Here is a 26547-nt window from a genome sequence, read left to right on the forward strand (position 1 = left end):
CCTGGGCACACTGCCGGCTCATGTTCAGCCGGCTGTCAACCAGCACCCCCAGGTCCTTTGCCGACAGGCAGCTTTCCAGCCACTCTTCCCCAAGCCTGTAGCGCTGCATGGGGTTGTTGTGGCCGAAGTGCAGGACCCGACACTTGGCCTTGTTGAATCTCATACAGTTGGCCTTGGCCCATCGATCCAGCCTGTCCAGGTCCCTCTGCAGAGCCTTCCTACCCTCGAGGAGATCAACACTCCTGCCCGACTTGGTCTCGTCTGCAAACTTACTGAGGGTCCCCTCGATCCCCTCGTCCAGATCATTGATAAAGATACTGAACAAGACCGGCCCCCTTCCTGCTTGTCTCTGTGTTGCATTTTCCAGTTTTGGCTAGGCTACAGTTTTACACACTGGTTCACCAGCAGCGTTACCCCATGTTAAGCTGCACCAGAGAGTACAGGACAAACACAAGCCTGAGCTGTGCTTATGGTTTGCAGTGGTGACTGGCGTTCGATATAGATGCTGCAGTTACACCAGATGAAAAGGTAAATCAGGTAGCTGCTGGGTTTTGATTCTTTTAACCTTACTCTATCAATCATCTACAGGGACTAGCAAGAGAATGAACAATTATGAAACCTGAATAAATGCACAGGACTCTATTCTAATTAAAGAGGTATTGCTAATCTCATAATATATTTTAAAATTTAGTTTACATACACATCTGATTTTTCAAATGTTTTTTCTCTGTGGTTTTGATCTTTTCCAGTATCTGTAGCCTTTTTCTTTTATACAATTCAGAAATTTGTCATCAACAATTGCTGCCTCACTCACATGCAGCAGTTACACATTGTAGTTAGATTTTAAAGGCATGAATAGTTCTGTGACCATCAACAGCATGTAAAAGTTACACCTACCAAGCTGTACAAAATGCCCAATGATCTGAACTCAACCAGCAGTGCCTAAGACAACAGAATTTGTTTATCTTCTATAGGATTTACAATAAACTCCCTCATGTACTTTCAGTTTTTCTTAGTATCTAGGAAAAGATGAAAACTAACTAAAGGCTAAGGTGTAAAAAAGTTTCTTTTGTTCAAGGTGAGTCAGTCACCCCAGCCACCTTTACCCCTGTGAACTGCTTGTGAAGCAGTTTCTCTCCCCACTGTCAATCTGACATTAAACTAGTTTCATATTTTTGGTTTTTTGGGGGGTTTTGCCTTAAATATTAGGCTGTAAATGGAAATAGCCTAGCACCTACTTCATGAATAGCTGGCAGTCTGCACAGTGGGGCAAGCATGGCTGACTAGACAGAGCAACCCCATGAACTGTTTCACTATAAATCATTCCTGAACCTCGGCTAGAGCCTTCATGGTTTTAAGTTTCTAAATCTCCAGAAAAAGGCCCAGCTACCTAACTTTATATTTTTAAACACTTTAAACCTTGGCCTGAATCATGCCTCCCTTGCATCATTTCACACTTATCCTAGACTTGCTATTTTTCATTCCTGGGATGAGCAGGTCCCAGCACCTCTGGGATGCTCAGGGGCTCACTCCACAGCAAAGCCTCAAGGAACTAATGGCCTTGACAGAGGCAAGAGAAAAGTGCCTGGGATGTGGCAGGCCAAGGATCAGACTGTTCCTCTTCTGGAAAGGGTTTGAACCCACCTTTTAGGAGAAGACCCTCACCCTAACAAGTAGACACCAGACACCATTTTCTCCTTTTCCACCTGTAATTTGAAATAAAAAGCCTTTAATTCCAGCAGAAAACTCATGGATTTTGCACTCCAAGAAAGTGACTCCCTGCAGCTCACAGTCAGGGTGTCACATCCTTGAAAATGACAGTTTTTAAGCTCATCCATCACAGGGACACATGTTACTGGGTGGAGACCTTTATGCTGAACTGGGGTTTTGTGGTTCCCATTCTCAAAGCTTGCAACAGACACCAGCGAAGGAAGCCCCTAAGCTAGCTGAGACTAGCATCGCTAAAGTCAGCCAGCATAACAGAGCTCTACACTGTATTTATATACATGAGATGTTTGCACGTCCAGGACTGTACTGTTTTAACTGTATCAGTTTAAAAAATAACTACCTGAAAAAAATTGATATAAATTTTGCATGCCCATTAATTCTTAGAGACAAAAATCACTGTGAAAACCTTCATGAACACTCATTTCTGAAAGTTAATTGCTCACAAGAGCTGTCATAAGTGTTCAAAAATGCTCTTTTTAATTTTAGCACAGAAGAATTTGTAAACAATTACCAAGAACACAATACATTTTTGATTCATTGCTTGCTTATGGATAACACTTGTCACATAGGGCTTCTTATAGTTTGGTAAATTCATGGTGTAGTTAATTGCAAGAAAAATCCTTCTGTTTATTCTGTAATCATCTTACACAGTGATATCCAGAAGTTAGCAGTGCGGAGTGAGCTGATCAAATCCTGGTGATTTCCTTGTTGTTTCCAACTTCTTATTACAAAAAGGTGGAATTTATTTAATACACTGCATAGGTAATCTCTGTGGATAAAAATACATGAAAATATCTGTCTTGAGATATCTGGTCCAAACTATGAATAATTTTAAAGTTTCTTTCTGTGTCGCCATTTTATTCCCAGGGCAAGATGTCCCTGCCCACGGCAGGGGGGGCGGACTAGATGACCTTTAGAGGTCCCTTCCAACCCAAACTATTCTATGATTCTATGATTCTACTCCCTAGTAGACTTTCTTCTGGTCTTGTTGGAAACTAGCCACACCAAGAGCTAGTTCAAAGCTGATCACACTCCTTTCTTTTGCCATTAGCCTCTAATTCATTCAGCTCCCATGGAGAGCAGATGAACTGACAGAGGATACTGGGAGTTATTCTTCCACCTCCACACCAGGCACACATGCTCTGACCTCTCACCAGAGAAAAGAAGAAGATATTCTAGTTTCTCAGGTGGAAAAAACAACAAGTGGATACATATTCTTGATGGAATATTCTTCAATAAGATATGTCAACTTTAAGCTTAATCAATATTAGAAAATAAGGCTACAATAAATTCATAATTCTCAAGATGATAGTTTACCAAAATGACTATACTTGACAGCAAAGAAAAAAATATCTATGAATAACATACCTTTGTCGGGTAAAAGTAATAATTCCAGAGTATAAAATCTCTGTTTGTCGCGCATTTGTTTAATCACAGACTTCAGCTGCAGCAGAAGGAAGTACTGATGATATAATTTGATAACTTTCTCCTCTAACCTTATTTCTGTTGAAATAGAGATGACTTGATGTTTGGATTCTGACTGAAATGCTTCAATCACAGGGCATTTTATAGCTGTGCATTTTCATTAACTTTGATGGAGTTGTTCCTGATTTATGGTGGCATGAACTAAACACAAACTGGGATTTAAGGCTGTTCTAACTTGAAGAAATCATGGTAAAAAACTTTGAAGGCTGTAAATGTCATGATATTCCTTCAGAATACACAACTTTCTAGACCCTAAAAAACTCCTCCCTTTTCATTCTCTGCCATTGGAACAGAACTTGAAGTTTTCCATCCCTCCCTTTTTCTGCCTTTTAGTTTTTTCTTTCCATTTAGGGATATGTTGGAACAAGAGTAGCACGATAATAGCAACAGCAGGATCATTAATAATAATCACAACAACAAATTCCTGTAAATTAACAGGTGACAATGGTGTCATATTCATTCTCTTGGAATATATTGCCTTTTTTTTTTCATTAGTTATCATAACCTAAAAAGTGAACTACTTGGCAAAGACTAGAGAGTTTCTTACCTGTAAAACTAACCAGCAAACAGGAGGGACAGCAACTGGGAATTTCACCAAAGGAATTTGTGGAATGGATTTTAGGAAGAATTTAAAAAGACAATAGCATAAAGACCACTCTGCTAGAAATCTGTTCTGTCAGATTTGCCTTAGCCATCAACTATGAAGCCCATATCCATGTGGGAAAACAAAACTCCGATAAAATTTAAGGAGATTATGATTCAATTTATCTTCATGTGAAAATGATGGAGGGAAAAATATCCAGGGTCACAGATGCTTCCCAATGCTGTTTCTCATGAACCAGGAAAGCACACTGAGCAGTTCCTCAGTGTTACTGAGTTGTCATCTTCCACCAGCTCGCTCAATGCTGATGGCACCAAGAACTTGCCCCACAGGTTCCTAGCCTGATCAGCCATGCAATGATTTTGCATTTTCACATGCTGTTTTCCCTCTTGAATTCTTGAGCTACTAAGAACTTCATCTCAATGATAATATCCATCTGTAATTTTACCTTTCTTCTTCCAAGAGACTGTCACTGATTGTTCTGAGTCATTGGGGTCAAACTTTTGCAGTTGTGCTCTATCACAGCTGGACCTTGTTTCCTTGGTGCACAGGCAGTGAAACCCTGGGGAAGGGACACTTACAGCAACGGTCACGGACAGATAAATGTCCAAGGGATAGCTGCTACCTGTAACAGAGGAGGAAAAGCCATGTGCCCTAAAGATTATGAGATCAGAGCCACAGCCCTTAGCAGGAAACAAAGTGACTCCCTTCTGAAAGGAATGGAAAAACCTATCTGACAAACAGATCTGTCACCACGGGAGATGCTTCCTGTCCCAGAAGCCCACATCTAACAGGTTACCAAGGCCCATTTGCCAAATTATCAAACACTATTTATTTGTGTTGACACTAATGATACCGTCAGAAGTACTCCTGAGCAGATAGATGAAAAGTGGTTCTGCAAGCAGAGCTGAGCAACAGATATCAGGACAGACGACTTCAATAAACTGAGAACTGGTAGATAAACCTCATAGGAAACAAGTTTAAGGAACAAAGGACTTACGGAAGAACTGCCAGTTCCTCAGAGAAATGATACTGCGGACACAAATAGAAAGTCCATTCAGTGGAAAACTTAACCATGAACTCTTCATTGTCCTCAAACACAAAGAAAAATTGGGGAAATTGGCTAGATGACTGCTTGCTGTTCCTTCAGACTCAGCTTTCTTTGAAGCTACTTTTTCTCTTACTTTCTTTGCACTATTAGGATTCCACCACAATCTGAATCAGATATCTCAAAAAGGTCACATGAACTTGCATACTTCTGGATGATGACTATAAAGGAATCTCAGGGTGCCTAAATGTGACATGTCCATGTAGATCACTAAAATTATGTGGGATGAATCTCGTTCACTGTGCCACATTCATGCTTCATAAGTTTACTGGATCCCAGTGAATGCTGTCACTCTGGAATATGCAAGCAATAACTTTCTAACTCTATCAAGGTTTACTTATACAATAAGGTATAACTACAAGACAATGACACTTGCATTTACAAAAAAATGGCTTATGGTCTCTTGTTAAAAACATTATCTAGAATACAGAAAACAGACATCCCAGTCGCTGTTCACAGACTAACTGCTTCATTATTAAAGCATTATTTTTTTCTTTAGGTGGTGGTAGAAATCACAGAAATTTTCAGAAAGTGTTGGTAAAAATGAACGCAGTTCTTATGTAAGATAATAGTTCTCATACAAGATAATAACAAACTTTGCTTAGGATATAAGGAAAACTTGAATCAGGAATTCACATCAACATTTTCAAGCTCATGGACTCAAGTCAAACATCTCCATACATGCCTTAATTTTGAGAATTGGTGAATACCTCCAGCTTTTACAGGCAAGAGCTGTGAGTGCTCATCACATTCATCAGTCTACCCACTTTTTGCTGCCAAAGTTTGGGTTTCTGTGTATATCTTTAGGCAGGTTGGAAGAAGCTGGATATAGTCTGAGAATCTTTTTTCTAATTACCAGTTGGAACAATATAGTACTAATGAAGAGAATGTATCTCTCACAAGTCAAAATTAAAAGCATGTTCTGAATATTTTCACAAAACTTCACTGCAATTAAAATGGGATGTAAAACTATTGGCTATATTTTTATCATGTTTCAGTATATTAAAATTATTTTTCCCTTTACATGAAGTTCCAACCAAGGAAGAAATTCAGGATGCTGAATTGTTTTTTTCAGAACATAAATTTTGCTGACAACTGGTTATTGAATTTTCCCCCATTTTCTTACCTTTTCACAGCACGAATATTCCTAGTACTGTCTCCAACACATTCCTCTCACAAGTACTGTCAGTTTGATTTAAGAAAGGAAGGCTTTTTTCAACTCCATTGCCCAGAATAATACCAGGCTCTTTTACACCACAGAATACACTGTGTGGGAATGCAGCTGTTTCATCTTGTAGCAGAGAGAAAGTGTTTAGGCGCAAATCATCACCTTAATATCACAGACGAAGCTGAGTTTTCTCTCTGTCATAGACATATTTGCATGTGCACACTGTCTTTTGAATGACTTTACATGAAAGCTTGTTTAATAAGCAAGATCATACAAACAAATGACAGCTTCTAAAAATGTCTGTGTTGAAAAGCTCTTTCTGTGGTCTTACCCTTCCAAGCCCCCAAGGCAGGGCAGAAAGTTTATGGCAGACAAGGGGGGAAGGAACGTAGGGCACAACTTACAGATTACTGTGCTTTCATTTTTCCCCCCTATTAATTTTGGACTGCCACTGCACATACTGTTACAATACTGATCCTCTTACAAAGTTTTAATTCTTTAGTAGGTGTAAGAAGAGAAATAAGGGAAATGCAAATAAAGTCAGTTCAATAAAGGAAGACAAAGAGATGCTAAGGAGATAAAATGTCATGGACTGTTCTCATCAGGTCCCATCAGTGCTTTGGATAGCAGTATAGTGCTATTTAAAACCACAAATAATTTAGCTTGTCAACAAATAGATGTTTTTCCTGCTTTAGGCCTAGAAAGAACCAGAAAAGGTAAATCGAAGAGCAGACTGAAATCACCTTATTTTTGAGTAGTAGACACTCTATTACATGTTTCTTACTGCTCATGTAAAACAATTTCTAGCTCCTATTTAAGCCATTAGATCACCCTCTTAAATCATAGCCCCTTCCATTTCAGCCACCCATTCCTGTAGTGAGACCAGTAATTCTTGTTTGATTGAATCATGCCTTGTGTTTGCCTAATGGAAAACTTTCAGAGACATCTAGCTTTGATTTAAAAATAGCAAGAGATATGCCACTTCCCTTACAGCATCTTCCAAAGCTTAATCACTGTCATTGCTTGAAACTCAGAATTGGTCTGTCTTTTGCTTTCAGCTGTCAGCTGCTGAATTAGGGAGGCATTCAGGATGGTAGTCAGTGAGTCTAACTGTACCCCAGGGAGACAGTCTCCCTGGGCTCTGTCTCCAGGCAGAGATAGGACCCTCCTGGGAGCAATTCAGAGCACCAGAAGTTTGTCTTCTGCTCTGACTGTCCCCATGAGCATACTATCTTTCCATACAGATTGGAGAAAAAGCCTTTAGAAGCAAGGTCCTAGGCTGAGAACTAACCTGTGCAAATATCACACCCTAGAGCTCCATATATTTTTCCATGGAGGTACATGTATTCTGTAATCAGGTTGTCTTTAAGTCCCGATTTTAATGAGACCAACAGGTTGAACTACTTAAGCACAACTTCCCTCTCTCCAATCCAGGAACTATTTATTTGGTTTTCATTAGAATTTTTAATTTAGTTGGTATCAGAAATATACATCCACCTCATTGAATGATCTCATTAATTATTTCATTTATATGAAAACTCATCAAAGTTGTACAAAGAGACAACTTGATGCTTCTTATTAAACTCCTACTTACAATCTCCCTGTCTAAACATTCAGGAGACCCAAAAATCAATTTGCTTGTTTAGGGGTTTTTTTTACGTCAGCACAGGGAGGTCAAAATTACTTTCTTCCTCTGGTGGCCCTGAATTTCTTTCAGAAAGAGAAGGCACAGTCAGAGGAAACCTCATGAACTCATTTACTCTGAGGCCAGACAAAGGGATCATTTGAACCTATATCATTCTGCACAAATCTATGTCTTTTAAAATCTTCCTTACTCTTATATTGCTTGCTTGCCTGCGGTAATGTCTAACTCATCTCCCGGTCAAGATTTTCCACATATCTAATCTGCACATTCACTGGGGTAAATTACATCAGCTACTTCTTGTTTCACATTCAGTGAACATTGAGGATAACTCAGCACCTTCTCCTCTTTAAATTGTATTTTGAAGTTGTTATTGTCTCCATTAGCTTTCTCGTTTCCAAACTAAACAAGCTCAGATTTTTTCTAGTTTCCATTTTTTGCATGGCTGTCTAACCTGATTTCCCTTTTATTGTTGCCCATCTCCAACACATGAACCTGTCTGCCAAAGGAGGACACAGGACTCTTCATAAAGCCTCTGTGGTACTAGGTACATTTGAATGGAAATGACTCCTTCCACAGTTTATGTTGCTGTTAACATATCCTGGATTGACATATGATTTTTTTTGTGGCTTTTGTTTTTGCTTTTTACAGCAGCGTTATATTTCTGACTCATAATTCAATTTGTGGTAATTATTATTCCCAGATCCTTTTCTGCAGTAATGCTGCCGAGACAATAAGTCCCCATTTTGTATTTATGCATTCCACTTCTCCTTTCCTACGTGAAGCATTTCGCTTGTGTCTGCACTACTTCATTCTTGTTGATATCAAACCATCTCTCTAATTTAGCACAGACATTTTGAATTTTCATCCTGTCTTTCAGTACTTGTGAGGCAGGAAGGCATCCATAAATTTTACAAATAATTTCTAATGAGAGGTCAAAGTCATTAACAAGACTATTCAATAATACCACACCCAGACAGACCTCTCTGGTACTTACTGGAAATGTCCTTTTTGTCTGACAGTGAACAGCTCATAAACAGTCTTTGAGTATGGTGCAAAATGTCCTGTTTCTTATGTGCTTTTTAGGCAACCACCCATTTCACTTTACTAGAGATTTCAGCAAACAGATCTATGTAACAAACAGAAAGGAACAAGGTACAATAAATAGTATAGGGAGATAAGAATAGAATATTTGCAACATGTAGCAGCTCATTTCTGTTTTTAGTTTATTATAGAAATGCAGTTTCTGTAATAAAAGCAATGAAAACGTACAAAAGCAATTATATAAGGAATAGTTAAACATAAGCGTTTTCCAGTTACTACTATATGATGGAAAAAACAGCACTGCTCTAGAAATAATGAAAAAGTTATTAAAATGACCCATATTGTATCTGTACAGGAATTATCTACAAATTTCATTTTTTATCACATTGTGAATATGTTCAGCTATTAGTTCCAGCCACTTCTTGTTCTTGTCTGCTGTATGGGCTGTCAGAGTATCAAGAAATACAAAAACTAGTTTTTCCAAAGCACATACACATCTCTGGAGAGAATGGAAATGGCATTACAGCTGACATTGCTTCTTTATGACTAATGGTATTCTTCTGCCTCAGTGTGCAAAATCAGTAAAAAGTAAATACAAAATTGCAGAAGTAATGGACCATGTTTGCCTAAACACAAAATACACAGTTAGTTTAGATTTCTTCTGAAAAGATTCAGAGTTGTATTATAAACAAAAATCTAATAAATTACAGTAATGGTCTTTATAGTTGATCTTGGGAAATCATAATCATCATAATGAAGTCATAACCCAGGCCTTGGTTTGTTTAAATATGTCTTTGTGTATCTTTTGTTTGGAAATAAAGTATCATTCCAGTAGCATTTTTTTTTCAGTTTCTCTGGAAGAGCAGTGAGTGAAACACATATTATAAGTTCTGAAATATGATTTAACAAACTATCAGTTGCACAGCTTTCTATTGGTATCAGGTTGTCCTGCCAGTATGTGCAATCATGTTTTGGAAAAGAGATATCTGATTAAACCCCTGAGCAAACCTGCTTGAAACACTGTTCCAATTTGCCAAATTGGTACGTCTAAAACCTTATCTTCTTTAATTTTCTTTCTAATTACAAATAAATGCTTTTCATAAATTTATCTCTGTAATTTACATTTGATAAATACATGTCTTAGCATCGTCCAGTTTTATCCATGCCATCCCCAGTATATTCATACAAGCGTGTATGCACATGTGCATATGCATACATGATATTAAATTATTGTACACATATCATTATATACACCTGTATGATAGATATGGGTTTATATTTGTATATGTATACCGTATAATTATATAATTAGCAGTGTGTGTGTTTGTAAATAGTGACCTGGTTAGACTGAGGGCAAGGCAAGAACTACAAGGCTGGCCTGTTCAGTTAGTAAGAAGAATAAGGAGCAGTATTTAGAATTGCTGAGAGAGTAAAGAACTTGGAGACAGAAACTAAGCCTATGGCCAGCTTTGTGAATTCAAAGGAATCAAACAAAACTGCCTGCAACCAATGGAGGATAAGATCCTGGTGAATAGATAAAGTCCATTACACCTACCTGGGAAAGGCTTTGGGAAAAACAAGATCAATGAAACAAAGGATTTTTTGTCTGAATGGATACTTTGTTTTGTGTTTAGAATATGAAACAGCAAAAGAAAACATCTTAGCCCCATGCTATCAACACAGAGATACCGTTAACCTGCTGTCTGTAAAACTACCATAATTATGGTTACTGCTATATATTACTGCTATATACTAATATCTAGGCAGGTTCAAAAAATACACATAGTAGTCAACTATGGATTATTCTCTTTGATTGCTTTTCTAATTTGAATAACAGACAAACGACTCTGACACACTATAGTCTTAAGAACACTTCATGTGAAAGTGAACTGAGTATTTGCCACTGAAAAAGATGCTGTTTTAGAAGAATTTGAGATCCATGTAGTAATAACAATAATAATAGCCTGCTTAGCTTTAATAAAACATTTTCTTAATTCATTTCAGTTAGTTGCAAAGATCAGCTTCAATGTTAAAGCATAATTATAGTATATGCCAGGTGAATGCCATTCTCTTAAATTAATTACCATAGAGCTGGCCTCATTATAGTCTGTGATAAAGAGTTAATTCATTTTTGAAGAGCTATGTGTTTCCATTAAATGTGAATCAAGAAGGTTTTAGAGTAAATAATTAAAAGGTGAGGTGCCCTTTTACAGAGACCTTCAAGCAAAGTGGAAGAATAAAAGCCTAACTAAGGTGAAATGACAGAATTTATCTAAAAAGCAGATCCTAATTTTGGATTATGCTAAGCCTCCCCATGCAAAGAAATAAATTTTGTTGGCTACTGTAATTTCCCCACTAAGTGCTGATCAGTACAGGCTCTTTGCTTAGTGTCCTCTTTGGAAAAGGGTGATGATTAGCACCTGAACAATTGTCTGACAGGATTTCTCTAAAGTGCAGGTTAGATTTGGTGAAAAGACACAGGAGACAACTCCTGGTTAAAACACTTACTGCCTCTACTAACATAAATAACAGAAAAGGTCTCTACTGCTGAATAATAGTTTTTGTTATCTGGCATCTGAATTTAATGAGAGCTATGGGCTGGATGTACCCTGCCTCATGTAAGCATCCAGCGGGTGCCTAAATATCAGGTCCTTAGTAAAACAGTATTTGTGAAAGCAATTCCTGGAGAGTCTCCAGTGCAGCCAGTGAAGGAGTAGTGCTTTAGGAGGTCTTCAGAGGAAGAGCCTCTTTACCTACGTTTAAATGCACAGGGCCTCCTTCTGGAAGACCTCAAGTACAGTTCCCTCTCCACCTCCATTCTAAGTACAGTGAATGTGTGCACTTGCATAAAAAGAATTGTTTCATTAGGCACTTACAGTGTAGACACATGCCAGGGGTGTTAACCTGGGCAGGAAGCATTATCATAAAGAGACTTTGTGGCAAGTGGCTGCTACTGGAGTGTTGAGGGGGACATGAACAGGACAAGATGGGCAGAGTGGGCCACGAGCAGGAAATACTAGTTTTTGTTTCCGTAGGGGAAGTATATAGCAAAACCAAGACTTAATATAAACCTTCAAGTAATACTGCTCAGTATCTAGCATCACAGAAAAAGCTCAACTTGTAGCTTTAATGCCATGGAAAAAAGCAAACATGTCTAAAAACATTTCTCACAGCAGTCTAGTATAGTAATAACAACCGTCACTTATCACATTCAGACTATTCTGTTCTATTAGTTAGTACTCCAATGTCAGTGGAAAATAGGAAAACCAAATCACATGGGAGTTAACTTCTCAAGCAACATGTGACTTCCAGGCTTTGGAGTCTAAGTTCTGGGCTTTTTTAGGAGATTTAAGCACCTAAAGATGCAGATAGAAAGTTTTCAGAAGCATCTACCATTACAGATCTTTTTGAAAATTATTTAAGTACCTGAACGTGCGGCTTGTTTTTCAGTGCACATGAAATCTATTGGCTTAATAAGGTGAACTGTTGAGAGCAATTAGGTGCCTGTACACTGACTGTAGGATTACGGGATCTTGGGATAACTCAGGTTGAAAGGGAACTTGGGAGGTCTCTAATCCAACCTTCAGCTGAGATCAGACCAAGTTGCTCAGGGTTTTATCCAGCTGAGTCTTGGACATCTCTGAAGTTGAAGACTGCACAACCTTCTGGGCAACTTGTTCCACTGCCTAACCATCTTCATGAGTAAAAAAACTTCTCCTCAACTTAGTGTCTTTTGAACATCGGTTCTTCAGCTTGTGCCCACTGCCTCTTGTCCTCCCTTGCTCCACTGTAAGTGCCTGGCTTCGTCATCTCATTAAGGCACTAGAGGACCGCTAAGTTCCCCCAGATCATCTTTTCTTGAGGCTGAATGAACCCAGCTCCTTCATCCTCTCCTTGTAGGATGAATGCTCCATCCCCCAACCATCTTGGTGACCCCTTGTTGAACTCACTTGAGTTTGGGTCTTTCTTGTATTGGGGTCCCAAAAATGGATGGATTATTAAGTTGTATAATTTCAAATATTTATGTCTGAGAACAACTTTTTCTGCCTCATAATGATCCAGTATTTCCCAGTTCTTTGCTTACAACACTAGAGCTGGCCTATGTAGTGCAAATGGGTCTATGCCTAAAATGCCACAATACCTATTTCTAATCAAACCAACATTGTACAAGATAGTTTGTGTGGAAAGACACTGTCTTCCCCAGCCCTGGGTGAATTTCAGTTGCATTCAGAGCAATATCTATGAATTAAAAGCATTCAGTACAGAAATGTTTACAACAAAGCTGGGCAGTGAGAGAAATAATTAAACATCATTCAGAGAAAGAGTGGCAAGACAATCTCATTGAAAACTCTGTTTCTTCTCAACTAGAAATAGAGAGGCAAAGAAAAGAAGACTGAGCATCCGGGAAGTGCTGCCTGTGACTGTATTGCACTGTACACATCACTGGTGATTTGGATGAACATTCAGTTGGAAGTAACTCAGACGAACACCTGCTTTAAAGGTGTCTAAAAGCTCTACTGTATATTCAAATTATAAAGGATGAAATAAGTAGGCAAAATTACTTGCCTTTACAAGTGATACACTGTGTTCTATGCTCAGAATGAAAAGTTCTCAGCACTTGGATTCTGAGAAAGCTGTTAACTTATTTTCACCCTAATTAAGAGCACATCATACCTCCCTTTTTCTCAGCCCAGCACGGACTCGGAGGACTTCTGTAGCCAATTGCTACACCTATTGTACAGCATGAGCACATGTACACTCAGTTTTTATACTGCAAACAAAATAAAATTAAAAAAGGATGATATAAAAAAGAAACAAACATAAAGATAGGCTAAACTGAATTATTACTGCCTTAAACATAAATTGCTGCTGTGGAATAATCACACTCTCTGCCTGATTCTTTGGGCATCCCGACAACTCTGATGGTAAAAGGAAGAAGAAAAAAAAGTTTGGAACATCTTAGTTCCTCAACAATTTGAATAAGCTACCACTTTTTATTACCTTATGTCCTGGTTTTGGCAGGGATAGAGTTAATTTTCTTCCTAGTAGCTGGTACAGTGCTGTGTTTTGGATTTAGGGTGAGAACAATGTTGATAACACATCCATGTTTTAGTTGTTGCTAGGTAGTGTTTACACTAGTCAAGGACTTTTCAGCTTCCCGTGCTCTACCAACTGAGAAGGCTGGAGGTGCACAAGAAGCTGGGAGGGGGCACAGCCAGGACAGCTGACCCAAACTGGCCAAAGGGATATTCCACACCATATGACGTCATGCTCAGCATATAAAGCTGGGGGAAGAAGGAGGAAGGGGGGGGACGTTTGGAATGATGGCGTTTGTCTTCCCAAGTAACCGTTACGCGTGATGGAGCCCTGCTTTCCTGGAGATGGCTGAACACCTGCCTGCCGATGGGAAGTAGTGAATGAATTCCTTGTTTTGCTTTGCTTGCGTGCGCAGCTTTTGCTTTACCTATTAAACTGTCTTTATCTCAACCCACGAGTTTTCTCACTTTCACCCTTCTCTCCCCCATCCCACCGGGGGGAGTGAGCGAGCGGCTGTGTGGGGCTTAGTTGCCGGCTGGGGTTAAACCACAACATCATATATCTTAGTTTTTCTTAGATTTTTCAGAGAGGATATTTTATTCTTTCAGAAAAGCAGAGAGATTCGTAAAATTATTGGTAAAACAGGAACAACTTAAGGAAGGGTAAGAACATTGTTAAGTGTTTTATCAGCATTTTTCATGCATTTCTGTAAAGAACCATGTATGTTCAGTGGCTGCAATGAAACAAGCAGGAACCTATGTATGAATCAGAATTGCTACCGGCTCAGTAGGTGTTGGCCAACTGTTTTTCTTAGTGTAGAATTTAGGCATTTAAAAGTAACTTTAAAAAATGTCTTACAGGCTTGAGAAAAGCATGACAATACATATCCACTTTAGAGGTCCTAGGGACATACCTACTACCTCTGAATTTTAAGCAGTATAGTCAAAATCCCAAGCAAGTTTTAATGACTGATTTCTTTTACAGTATTTGAATTTTTTTTTCTAGTCAAGGTGTGGGAAGTCATTATTTTATTATTATGGACTAGAACTTCAGGAGGACATGGAGGAGGTGGGGGTGGAATATGATATATATATCTCCACTCACTTCCCTGTCAGAGGAACCCAAAATATTTTACATTCAGAGTAGCCTATGATGGGATTTTCAAGGGTACAGGAGTCTGTCTACACAGAGACTTAAATAGAATCAAGACAGGGAAAAGAAGTTGGGGAAAAGTTGTCCTCGTATTCTGCAAGGACAAGACTACTCTTCAACAGTGTAACTCAGCGGACTGATCCCGGCAGAGCATTTGCCTGCAGGTGTCCAGAACCCAATCAACCATACTTACACACTTTGTATTTAAGTGCATGTTCACCAGTGCTGCAATTTGTTAAGATTTCTAGAACTCACCAAAGATTGATCTCAATTACATTTAGGAATACATGCTAACTCCACGTTGATTGATTTCATATTTATATTCACATTATTAGGAAATAACAGGACAATGTCTGCATTCATGCAAGAAATCAGTGTTTAGTAAGACTTGTATGATGTTTAATGCTGACATTCAAATTGCTCATAGAAAAGGGAAAGGTAGATGATAGGCATGGGGAATGAAAAGACTGTTGCTTACGCAGCCTTACAGTGCAAACACACTTGTATACAAAGTCCAGGAAGAATAGTTAGGATGTTGAACGACAGAAATCCTAACACTATTAATATGAACAATTTTAAGATCCAGGCTTCCCACTATAAAGTTCTAACTGAGTGATGAAGTAAAATATGGTTTCATCTGATTTAGACTTCTGCAACTGAGTAATGACTGAGCTTCAGAGATGGCAAAAGTGACAGTAGTTATCATCTTCACTTCATTAAACTGATGAAGCTCCTAAAAGCAGGTTAGTTGGCAAATAGTTCAGATTCTTTGATAATAAGAGTTTAGCAACTAGAGGTATCAATTGTGCTAAGACTGCAGGAGGTCAGTCCTTGACACGGAACACCACAACTCAAAGCATTCAAGACAGATTGTACAAGATACTTTTAATACAGCAGTAAGGAATACAGAGAAATCCAGGTTTACAGACAGCATTTTAAGCATACAACAGAAAAATGTGGATTTCTCTAAGTTCTTTAAGTGATTTATAAGCACAGGTCTCATTGTTGCCAGTGAAACGTGATCCTCTGGATACTTTTTAAAATTCATCAGTTTATTTTCCTCATGAAGGATTGTTATCAAATCCAACTGATCTCTGTGAGGCACACCTATCAAGATTTTAATATGAAGATCAATGACAGAAATCACTAGGTCCATCATGAGAGCCATCAACTCTGTTCATTTTGAGCTTTTCCATATTACAGCAATTCCATGCTATAGCCACAAAAGTATACAGATTAGTATGCCTCACTTTTTGGTTTTTATATCAGACACCTACACAAAGAAACCTCTTGAGGATGAGAAGAAATCTACCATTGTTTTTGGCAAACTCTGCATGTTACTTTGGAATATGAGATTTTGAAAAATCCCAAGCAGTATAATTGAATGGTTAATACATGCTCTCTTTTTTGGATGATGAATGATAATTATGTTTTGATCCAGGCCAAGCAAATATTACTGTTATGTAGACATGGTCAACTGTTCTATTAGTTAAGTGTTGCATACCCACTGTTATTTACTGTGTAAAAAGAAAGATCTCATGATCCCTCTAATTCACTGAAACGCCTGGAAAAATATCTGCTGCAGCTCACCAAAGAGTCACAAGGTATTATTTCAGGAAACATGGAGGAACTTCTACTGAGATAAATAAAGCTAGGTAATCTTTTGTCTACCTACTAAGGCATTTGTAACTTTTATTCAGAGACAAAAGAAGTAATCAAAAGTTCATTCATATGTAGGACATTTAAAAATAATAGTCTAAAGTATAATTAGTCTGAATCCGTTGATTTTCATTAAAAAGATTGTAAATTCTGTTTCTTTAATCAGTCATCTTTGTGGTATCAGACCATTCAATCACAAAATCAGTTCCTGATGACCTTCTTCAATCCCCAATGATCTGAAAGAACAAATAATGTCTTTCCTTACTGACTCTCAGTCAGTAAAGGAAAAAATTCTTCCCTTCTAACATTTTCTATAAGGAGATGGCTCCTTTTTCAGTTTCTAGCTCTTCTGTATTATTATATCAAACTATACAGTGAACCCATCTTTTTCTTTTTTTTTTCTTTACCTATTTCTTCTCATTTTGAAGACTGAAAGCAACATTTCCTTGATGTTCATTTGAAAAACTATGATAAACAGCCTTTTTTGGCTGTGAATAGATCCAAAACTGGAGCAGTTTTAAGAGGAAAGAGAGTGCACAAAGTTAATAAACCAACTGTATAAATCAGTTTGCTGGTAATGCCATAATACCACTAGACAGAAATGTTCTCAAATAGCTGTTAAGTACCCATAGGAGAAATAAAGCTCCTGTATTTGAAGCAAACTGTTACTGAACCTCTAGGAAAATGTGCACTAGAAAAGGCAACAGGAACTCTTTGGTGATGAAAAAAGAGTAACATGGAAAGGTGAAAAAATATATGGGATTGGAACTTCTGCCTTTCTTGAGCCCTTGAACACAAATCTATACATGCATAATGTGTATATATGTGACTGTGTGCAAGAATGTGTACACAGGCATAGGTGACACACTCAACTTCGGTGTTGTAAAGGCTGCCAAAGGTACTAGATGAAGTGAGGGGGGAAAAAGATGTGATTTGTGATTTAATTGATTTAAAGCACACTAACCGCAACATTCTGAAACTACCATTTGTACCAGAGGCAGTGACTTGTGCATTCATTTTAACTTGCTTTACAAAATGAGTTTACTTACAATTATATCTGTCTTTGCCAATATTAGAGGACCATTCTCCAACTCACCTTTCTTACAGAATTAACCTTTCATACAGGATACTTGAATAAATAGCTGTTTATTTCATTCACTTACCTTGTAAACATGTTGCATGCAGGCACATATATGGTAGGCACTTCTGTAATACTGTTAATATGTGAAAAATGTGCATTTCTGAACACTGGTTTTTGGAAAATCATGTAAGCGTACCCTGCATTCTGCCATGAAAAGACAAGAATTATGCTCTAGCAGGCATCCAGCCCATGAAAGCTAAGAACTTCCTGGTGACACCACAAAAAAACTTTTTCTCCCTTTCATTTCACTGGGGTTTGAACTCCCCATTTGACCACAGGAAAGGCTTTCTCTTGCAAATTTACACTGCAAGGGTCTTCTGGCATCACAGCTGTAGAACTGACTATGGGTAGAGAGCTCATTGAAAGAGCATGACTGAAGTGAAACACGGTCCTTTTTAATTTAAAATTTGAAAAGTGTTGGCTTGCGACCTGGTGATACTTGGAAGGAACAAAGCTGTTCTTCTATTGTTTTGTTAAAACTCCCTTTTGCCAAGTTGCTACAAAATGCTCATCAGTGTGCTCTGAGCACTCCAGCGTACCATTTATTGTAACCCAGCTTTAACAGTGCAGCTTATTGGTTTTGTTTACTGCACAAACTGTATCCTTTCGTCATTGCTTATGTGAAACATCAGGGCCAAGGATTGATCTTTTTTAAATTTGAGTAAACAATGATGCCAAGATCATGAGTAGAATACAGCATGCAGTCCATCTAACTTTTTGTAGAAAGGGCCCCTACCCACCTACCCCCAGGATCAAATAGTCATAGGTTGTAGTGACTGTGACCTCTGCTAAAACATCTGATGCACAGAGTCTGTGCTTAACCAAGGTGAGCTGTGCTCTATGTCTCCACTTAACTGATGGATATTGACAGCGGCAGTACTTTCCCTCCCCCATCAGTACGAGAAACATCTGACTAAAAAGTGGACAGGAAAGAGAGAAACTGAGTTAAGCCTCAGGTGGATGAGAAAAAGATTTCTGGGTCTACTCCTGGGATTGTTTAGTTCAAGAGAAAAATGTGGGATGGTGCAGATGTCACAGTGCTTTTTTACATCACCACACAATATCTGAAACATCTAGAGAACATAATAAAATCAAATGTGTTTGGCCCAGAACATGCAGAACTTTGTTTAATACTTGCTTGTTTTCAGTTCCTAGAAATCATAGAAAATAAGGCTGGAATGGGATCATGGATGTATTGCCTAGACTAGCTCTTCATCACAACACAGAGTTAACTGCAATTAAAATATTTTGGACATCTGTTCAAAGGTGGTTAGATCATGGTGATAAAGTCTTTGTTTTGTCGTATTGTCACTAACTTAAACCTGATCCTTGTGAGAAAAAATGTTTGTTTTGTCAGCCTGAGAGCATTTTGTTTCATTTTGTTTTTTGTTCAGCGTTTATGCCTATGTTATGTTTATGATTCCAAGACAAACCACAATCTAAAACACAACAGCAAAGACCCCACAAAGCCCTGTTAGATTTTTGCCTTTTTTTCATTTTGTTTTGAAACCTTTTTAGTGCAATTACCAAAAGCCATTAGACAGGGCCGGTTTAGAGAATGCACTGCAGAAGGAAAAATCAGTTCTGTGGGGAAAGGGTGTTCCATCACTGGAAAAGGGCTTCCTGTCAACAACTTCCAACCCATCACGGAAAGAGCGATCATGTTCATGCAACTAACACTGCAAATGAATCAGCAAGTAATCAGTCAGTGATATCTCCCCGAAATATATAATGTTCACTGAGGACACCTCTACACAGAATAATCAGAGCTGTACAGTTCAGTCATTTGTGTCATGAAATGCATTAATTTATGCAAGTATAAGTAGTCTTTGTTTCTACATGCATGGGGTTTTAGCGGTAATAATATCACACCCTGTTCTCTCAGACATTGTATGTTGTGCCAGATGGTACATGCACATTCCAATATGATTAATGTTTATATAAAATGATGAAACCAGTATATTTTCCACACAACATATTAATAGGTATCACTAATATTCCCCTGTGGAATTGTTCTTACCAGCTTCTTCAGTTCAGAATGAAAGATTAAGAGTAACAAAGCAAATAAATCATTTCAGTTAGCTACAAAGATACCCTTTTTGAGCCTTTAAACCAAAAGAGAAAGCTGCTGTGAAACCAACAGCTATTGGTGGTAATGGAAAGTCTCCACCAAAAAAAGAATTTCTGAGCATTGTTCTCTGCAGAAATTTACATATATAATATATGTAATATATATCTTTTTATATATATAAAAATATATATTATTTTTATATCTATCCATATTTCAGTGGTTGGAAGAATAAAAAGAAAAATTCAAGTCAGGCTCAAACGAGTCTGGAAACAAAGCAAACAAATAAATACAACACTTCAGATCAAATAAACCATTGTGCATGGTCTGTGCTTTTATCTTTTTAGGCATTTTTAATAAAGACAAAAAATTGCACTCACAGAGAGCTGACATCACAAAATACTTTAAAACTTCCCGCATAGAGCACACACAAAAAGTTAGAAACAGGTCTCCTGTCTCAGCAAAGAGGATAATCTACTCTGTTACCAGTGAAAGGCAGTGACAGCAGGGGCACTGTCCCTTGAATTTTTGAGAAGTGTATCGTAATTCTTCAACATTTGTATTTTGCTGTTTTCATTCAGAATTAATATGTGTTTGTGATCAGCCAAAAAAAAAAAAAAAAAGGCACATGTTAAATAAAAGAAAAATTGCTGTCTCCTGTTTGGGGCTTAATCTTCTAATTCCATAAGACAAAAAATACTTTAGAAAATGTTTTTTAAGGCACAGTTTCTATTGAGATAGCTTTATCAATTATTTTAAAGAATATTATAAGAAAAAAAATCAAACACATCCCATTTCAGCTGGCACTGCCTTGAATTTCTGCAACACATCCTCTTACATTTTGATTTAGCCTGGTTCTCACCCTGCTTAAAACAAGTAAAGGATGAAGAATGCATTTTATCTATTGATTTTGTGTTTTTCATCCTTACAGTTTTTGAGGCCCTTGAGAAGTTTTTAGTATTTCATTTCAGAAGTTCTATCTGAAAAAAGTATTTCTGGTGTTGTTGGGAATCAGGGCTAAGTTATTATTTGCTTAGATACATATATTCCCATTTATTACTTTATTTTTATTAAAAGGGAGATAGTACCTCTGGCCAAAGTGGGATTTGCTAACGCTGTCTGCTCTGAGCCACCCTCTTCACACCCGGCACATAACCTGGAACCACCTACACTTTTTTTCACAGATGCACCACCCCCATAAGCGACCATAACACCAACTTTCTCCTGTGGGGGAGGTGGGACTCCCCAAAATATTGCTGAACAAGGGCTTTTTCTCTCTCTCTCCTCTCCTGTGATAATGGTCCACCATCACAAAAGAGCTATCTGTTTAGAGAAGGCACTACTTACTGAATAACAAACTGCTTCAGCAAAAAAGCACATTCAAAAATCATCAAGTAAGTCCACATGAGTAGCTTTATTTGGTGGGGAGGCTCACCTTTGTCAGCTTCCCTTCCCTTGCATAGGTGCCATTCACTGGCTGGCTCCTCTTCTAGGAAGAGCCTTTCAGCTGGGGAGTATCTTTTTTATCTCCTTGTTCCCAGCCAGCAAAACAGCTGAGTCCTGTGGCTTGGAAATATGCCATTTCCCTGCAATTGCGTCCCTGAAGTTTGTTGTGTGGTTGCTTACCTATATTGCTTCCAGGCTTGTTTTTCCCATTGCACCCTATTAAGCTAGACCACATTCACATCAGAAAGTTTGTAAATCAATATGCTATTCACCTCACTGAAAAGGTCAAAAGCAGGGTTTCTAAGACTATTAAACTTCAGTATTCTTAGATGATGGCATAATATTTGGGTCTGTCATATGTAGACAAACAATTCCTGTGGCAATTTTAATATTTAATGGGTGTTTAAAATAATTATTTATTTAGAACATTTTAACTGATTTATACAACTTTTTTGTATAAACATAAAAAATAAATGTTAGGCATTGCGACATTTTTTTGTTTAGGAAGACATGATGCACAGTAATGCAACAATCTCTTGAACCAGCAAAATGTTGCCAAGTTAGCAGAAGAGCCTGTTTTCACCACTAAAACTTAGAAATAAACAATAAAATAATACTTGTTAAATAAGTTGGTACTTCTGTAGATTAATGTATTTTGAGTGGTGGACTGAATAAAAAGTGAAGTTCGTCATAAATCTCTTGATAATGATCAAATTTCACCAACATGCCATTGGAAACGTTATGAAACCCTGCTGTAGGAAATAAAACCAGATGTCTTCACCTCTCACACATTTAACAACTTTGCAATCAATACTGTTGATATACTAAGTTTTGTTTGTTTGTTGGTTTGCTTTTACATCTTTATTTTCAGGAAGTGCCTTAATTCTAATATCATTTCACCCAATTTTAGGGTCCAGTGGACATGTCATACTTGCACAGCACTGTGCAGCAATGCCTTTCTTTCTCTTCCTAAATGATGTGACTCACTTCCCCAGATCATGGTGAAAACTCTCATGACAAGACATTTCTCTTATTTTTTTTTGTTTTTATTTTGGAGGGCTTCTGCATCCTTTGTAATCTTTCTGCTTTCTTAGAGAAGTATCAATGGCACAGTAACCTGAGGCATACAGATTTGCTGCTCCTCAAGGTACACCTCCTCTCCAAATCAAAAAAAGGCGGGGGAAGACTCAAACACCAGGTCCCTGATCATCCACACTCTTTAATTCTTAGCTTGCTCCTCTGGATTTATTTTGGACCACAGTGGCTAGTTTCGCTTTGGTACGGTTCAGAGGATGGTTCGCTTGCTCCCAAGTTTAGAAGTTCGAACGAGCAGTTTCCCTGAGGCTGTGCTTGTTTTCACTCCCTCCATCTTACACAGCCTCCCAACCTACCTTCAAAGGCTTTGGAGGTGACTAGCCGTCAGCTTTACTGAGGGACGCTAATCCATCCTGTTTGGCTTCAGTGGCAGGGAACAATCCCTGTTCCTCTTTTGCTTATCATTGTGTAAAAGCAGTCTCAGAGTTAAGGCTTTAGCCATCTTAGTTTGTTCATTTAATGCTTCAGTAGATGCCAGCTACTGGAGGGGCTGTTTATACAATCCTGACTTACAAATATTTACTTATAGACGTTATAAACCCAAGGACCTGCACTACAGTCAATAAGACTATTTGCACAAATGAGTACCGTTCAGCAATAGCTGCAGAATTGCAGCGCAGATCTGGAAGCAGCAATACCTCGCACACGTTGCTGAACACAAGGTAAAGGCCTTCAAAATCATCATGACAAGAGCAATTTTAGTGACGGTATAAGGAAGAAATCAAAATATTGCAAATTCTAGTGAAAACTATCCTGTGAGTACATTCACAAGGAATAAAAATTGAATATATTCCTTAGCTGAAACTTGTATGTAAAAATGAGCAAAGACTTCCAGTTTTTTAAAGCAAATCTCTCCAAGTTATATTTTTAATTTACCCAGTCATAGGTGGCGCAAAACCCACTCTACAATACTGTGATTGCAGGTTTTTTTCTGCTAAAACATTGTTTTTTGCCACAGGAATAAGTCAAAATATGTGATTAATGACTTTCCTATGAGTTTAATCTTTTCTGTGTTCTTTGTTCAAAAGGAAACAAATTCAAGGGCTTATATCTGTGGTTTTGGCAGACTCATAGCAGATCAGATGCCAACAAATGACATTTCCTCTTCTTTAATCACCTTCAGTCCTGTCACTGAAACAAGACTGTCTGATGGAGTTCTGAATAATTGCTATAAATGAATGTCAGATTGTCCTCTCCATGCATAAACTAAGCTTATCAATTTTCCAAAACATTTTCCATATAATATTTCGAATATATAGAGAAAATCATATTAAGCCTATCGTACTTTATCAATTTAATATTTGCTTTGGTCAATTGTCTTAACTTTGGATAATCTTCACGTTTTAGAGTTTATTCCGAATACTGAATACGTAGGCTAGATCTTTTAACACCAGTACAGCTCTTACATTTCAAGATTGCAAATAGATACATTCCCTTTGGCTGGTAGGTAGGCACTGCATGGGACACCAAAGTCTTCAATTTTCACTACTCTACGGAAAATGCAGAAAATACAGACTACGGGTGCTGCATTGGCACATTTGTGAAGAATAGGGCATAATTATGGAATGATGAATAATATCATTATATAGAGAAAGAAAAGTCTTTCAAAAGGTAGATTCTTCACTTAGCATTCTGACTCGGGAATGGATTTTATGTGAAGCAGTGACAAAAATAAAAACAGCTCCCAACAACTATGAGACAAAAGTAAAAAACAGTGCAAATTTAAGCAATGAACAACAAAACTTGTCAGGGTAACAGCTTGGTAGCTTTGTTTAACTTCACTACATTATAGCTTACACACTTTATTATACACTATGCATTTCTATTTGTACTCAGCCCAGTCCCTGCCCAGGAGAAAGGGCTTAATTACAGAAGAGGAGGCAGATCTACTAATGAGGAAAGAGAAATGCCTCCATGTAGCTCAGGTGTCCGAGATCTACTGTTGAATTTCTGTACTAAGAAAAATTTTTGCATTTCCAGGTGTTCCTGCTAGCATGAAATAAAGTGCCATAATCAGTTTGCAGGTTGTAACACTGATGTACCATGATTTGCCATGATATTTTAGCCTTTTTTTTTTTTTTTAAGATATACAATCACTTATGCAAAGATTATGGAGCTGAGGGTTTCTCAATACTAAGGAGAGGGAGCTTTACAAGTGGCTGAGATGTTTGCCTCTGCAGTTAGGCTTCTTTCCTGAAAGCCTTTATTCATGCAGAAGTTACTAAGTGGTTTTTTTGTCTGTTTGTTTTTTTCTTTAAAATGCAGAAGGGAGCCAGACTGATTAGATAATCATAACAGTTTAATAGGCATTAAAAACAGCCTGTCTAACATTATCTCTTCTTATTCCACGAGTTATGAGTGTTAGAAGAAAAATGACTCACTGAGCTTTCCTTTATTTAAAGTTAACATTTTTAGAAGGTTTCATCTACTACAACCAGTTACTGCGCAGGAAAGATGTAATGCTGAGTTATGAACACCACAAAAAAAAAGAGCGACTTTTCAGCTTGCTAAGTGCAACCGTCACACTGCTGAACTGACGGTAAAGCAAACCAGCCACCGCACCCACCAGCACACATGTCCTCTCAAAGTTCTTGATTTTGTGTTTGAGAGGCTGTGGCTGTGCTGTGTTTGTGCAGCAGCTGAGGGTGTTCGGAGACCTCGCCCAACCTTTTCAAGCAGGAAAGGCTTGAATACTACCTGGTCTGCAGACCTTACCGTGTACAGCAGTAGTATTTAGTTTTGAGGAATTTCATAAATTGTAAGTGTTTTGCCAGCCTTAAAGTCCAAATTTTGTATGTATGTGCTTTAGTCTCTTTTTGATCCCACAGAGTTGTCCAAATGTTTGAGGTTTCTGGCACTCTAGTGACTAAAAAGATAATGCAGTTCAGTAAAGAAAAAAAAATTAAATATCTGCATCTCTTTAAGATCTAGGCTTTTACTCGCTGACTTCTATTCATACAAAGTTTATCCGCTTTTTCATTTCAAAGTAGAGGTTGCACATTAGATTTAAAAGAGCAATCCATGGATACACTTCTTATTTGAAGAAGGAGAGTTTAGTAAAAGAATCATAGAATCATAGAATCATGAAGGTTGGAAAAGACCTCTAAGATCATCGAGTCCAACCGTCAACCCAACACCACCATGCCCACTAAACCATGTCCCTAAGCGCCTCATCTACACATCTTTTAAATACCTCCAGGGATGGTGATTCAACCACTTCCCTGGGCAGTCCTCTCGTCCTTTCGCCAGTTACTTGGGAGAAGAGACCGACACCCACCTCGCTACAACCTCCTTTCAGGTAGTTGTAGAGAGCAATGAGGTCTCCCCTCAGCCTCCTTTTCTCCAGGCTAAACAACCCCAGCTCCCTCAGCCGCTCCTCATAAGGCTTGTTCTCCAGACCCCTCACCAGCCTCGTTTCCCTTCTCTGGACACGCTCCAGCACCTCAATGTCCTTCTTGTAGTGAGGGGCCCAAAACTGAACACAGTATTCAAGGTGTGGCCTCACCAGTGCCGAGTACAGGGGGATGATCACTTCCCTGCTCCTGCTGGCCACACTATTTCTGATACAGGCCAGGATGCCATTGGCCTTCTTGGCCACCTGGGCACACTGCCGGCTCATGTTCAGCCGGCTGTCGACCAACACCCCCAGGTCCTTTTCCGCCAGGCAGCTTTCCAGCCACTCTTCCCCAAGCCTGTAGCGCTGCATGGGGTTGTTGTGGCCAAAGTGCAGGACCCGGCACTTGGCCTTGTTGAATCTCATACAGTTGGCCTGGGCCCATCGATCCAGCCTGTCCAGGTCCCTCTGCAGAGCCTTCCTACCCTCGAGCAGATCAACACTGCCGCCCAACTTGGTGTCGTCTGCAAACTTACTGAGGGTGCACTCGATCCCCTCATCCAGATCATTGATAAAGATATTAAACAGAACTGGCCCCAATACTGAGCCCTGGGGAACACCGCTCGTGACCGGCCGCCAACTGGATTGAACTCCATTTACCACAACTCTCTGGGCCCGGCCGTCCAGCCAGTTTTTGACCCAGCGCAGAGTCCACCTGTCTAAGCTGTGAGCCGCCAGCTTCTCCAGGAGAATGCTGTGGGAGACGGTGTCAAAGGCCTTACTGAAGTCCAGGTAGACCACATCCACAGCCTTTCCCTTGTCCACTAGGCGGGTCACCT

Source organism: Pygoscelis adeliae, unplaced genomic scaffold (assembly GCF_000699105.1).
Source record: "Pygoscelis adeliae isolate BGI_AS28 unplaced genomic scaffold, ASM69910v1 Scaffold32, whole genome shotgun sequence".
In the NCBI taxonomy this organism is placed as follows: domain Eukaryota; kingdom Metazoa; phylum Chordata; class Aves; order Sphenisciformes; family Spheniscidae; genus Pygoscelis; species Pygoscelis adeliae.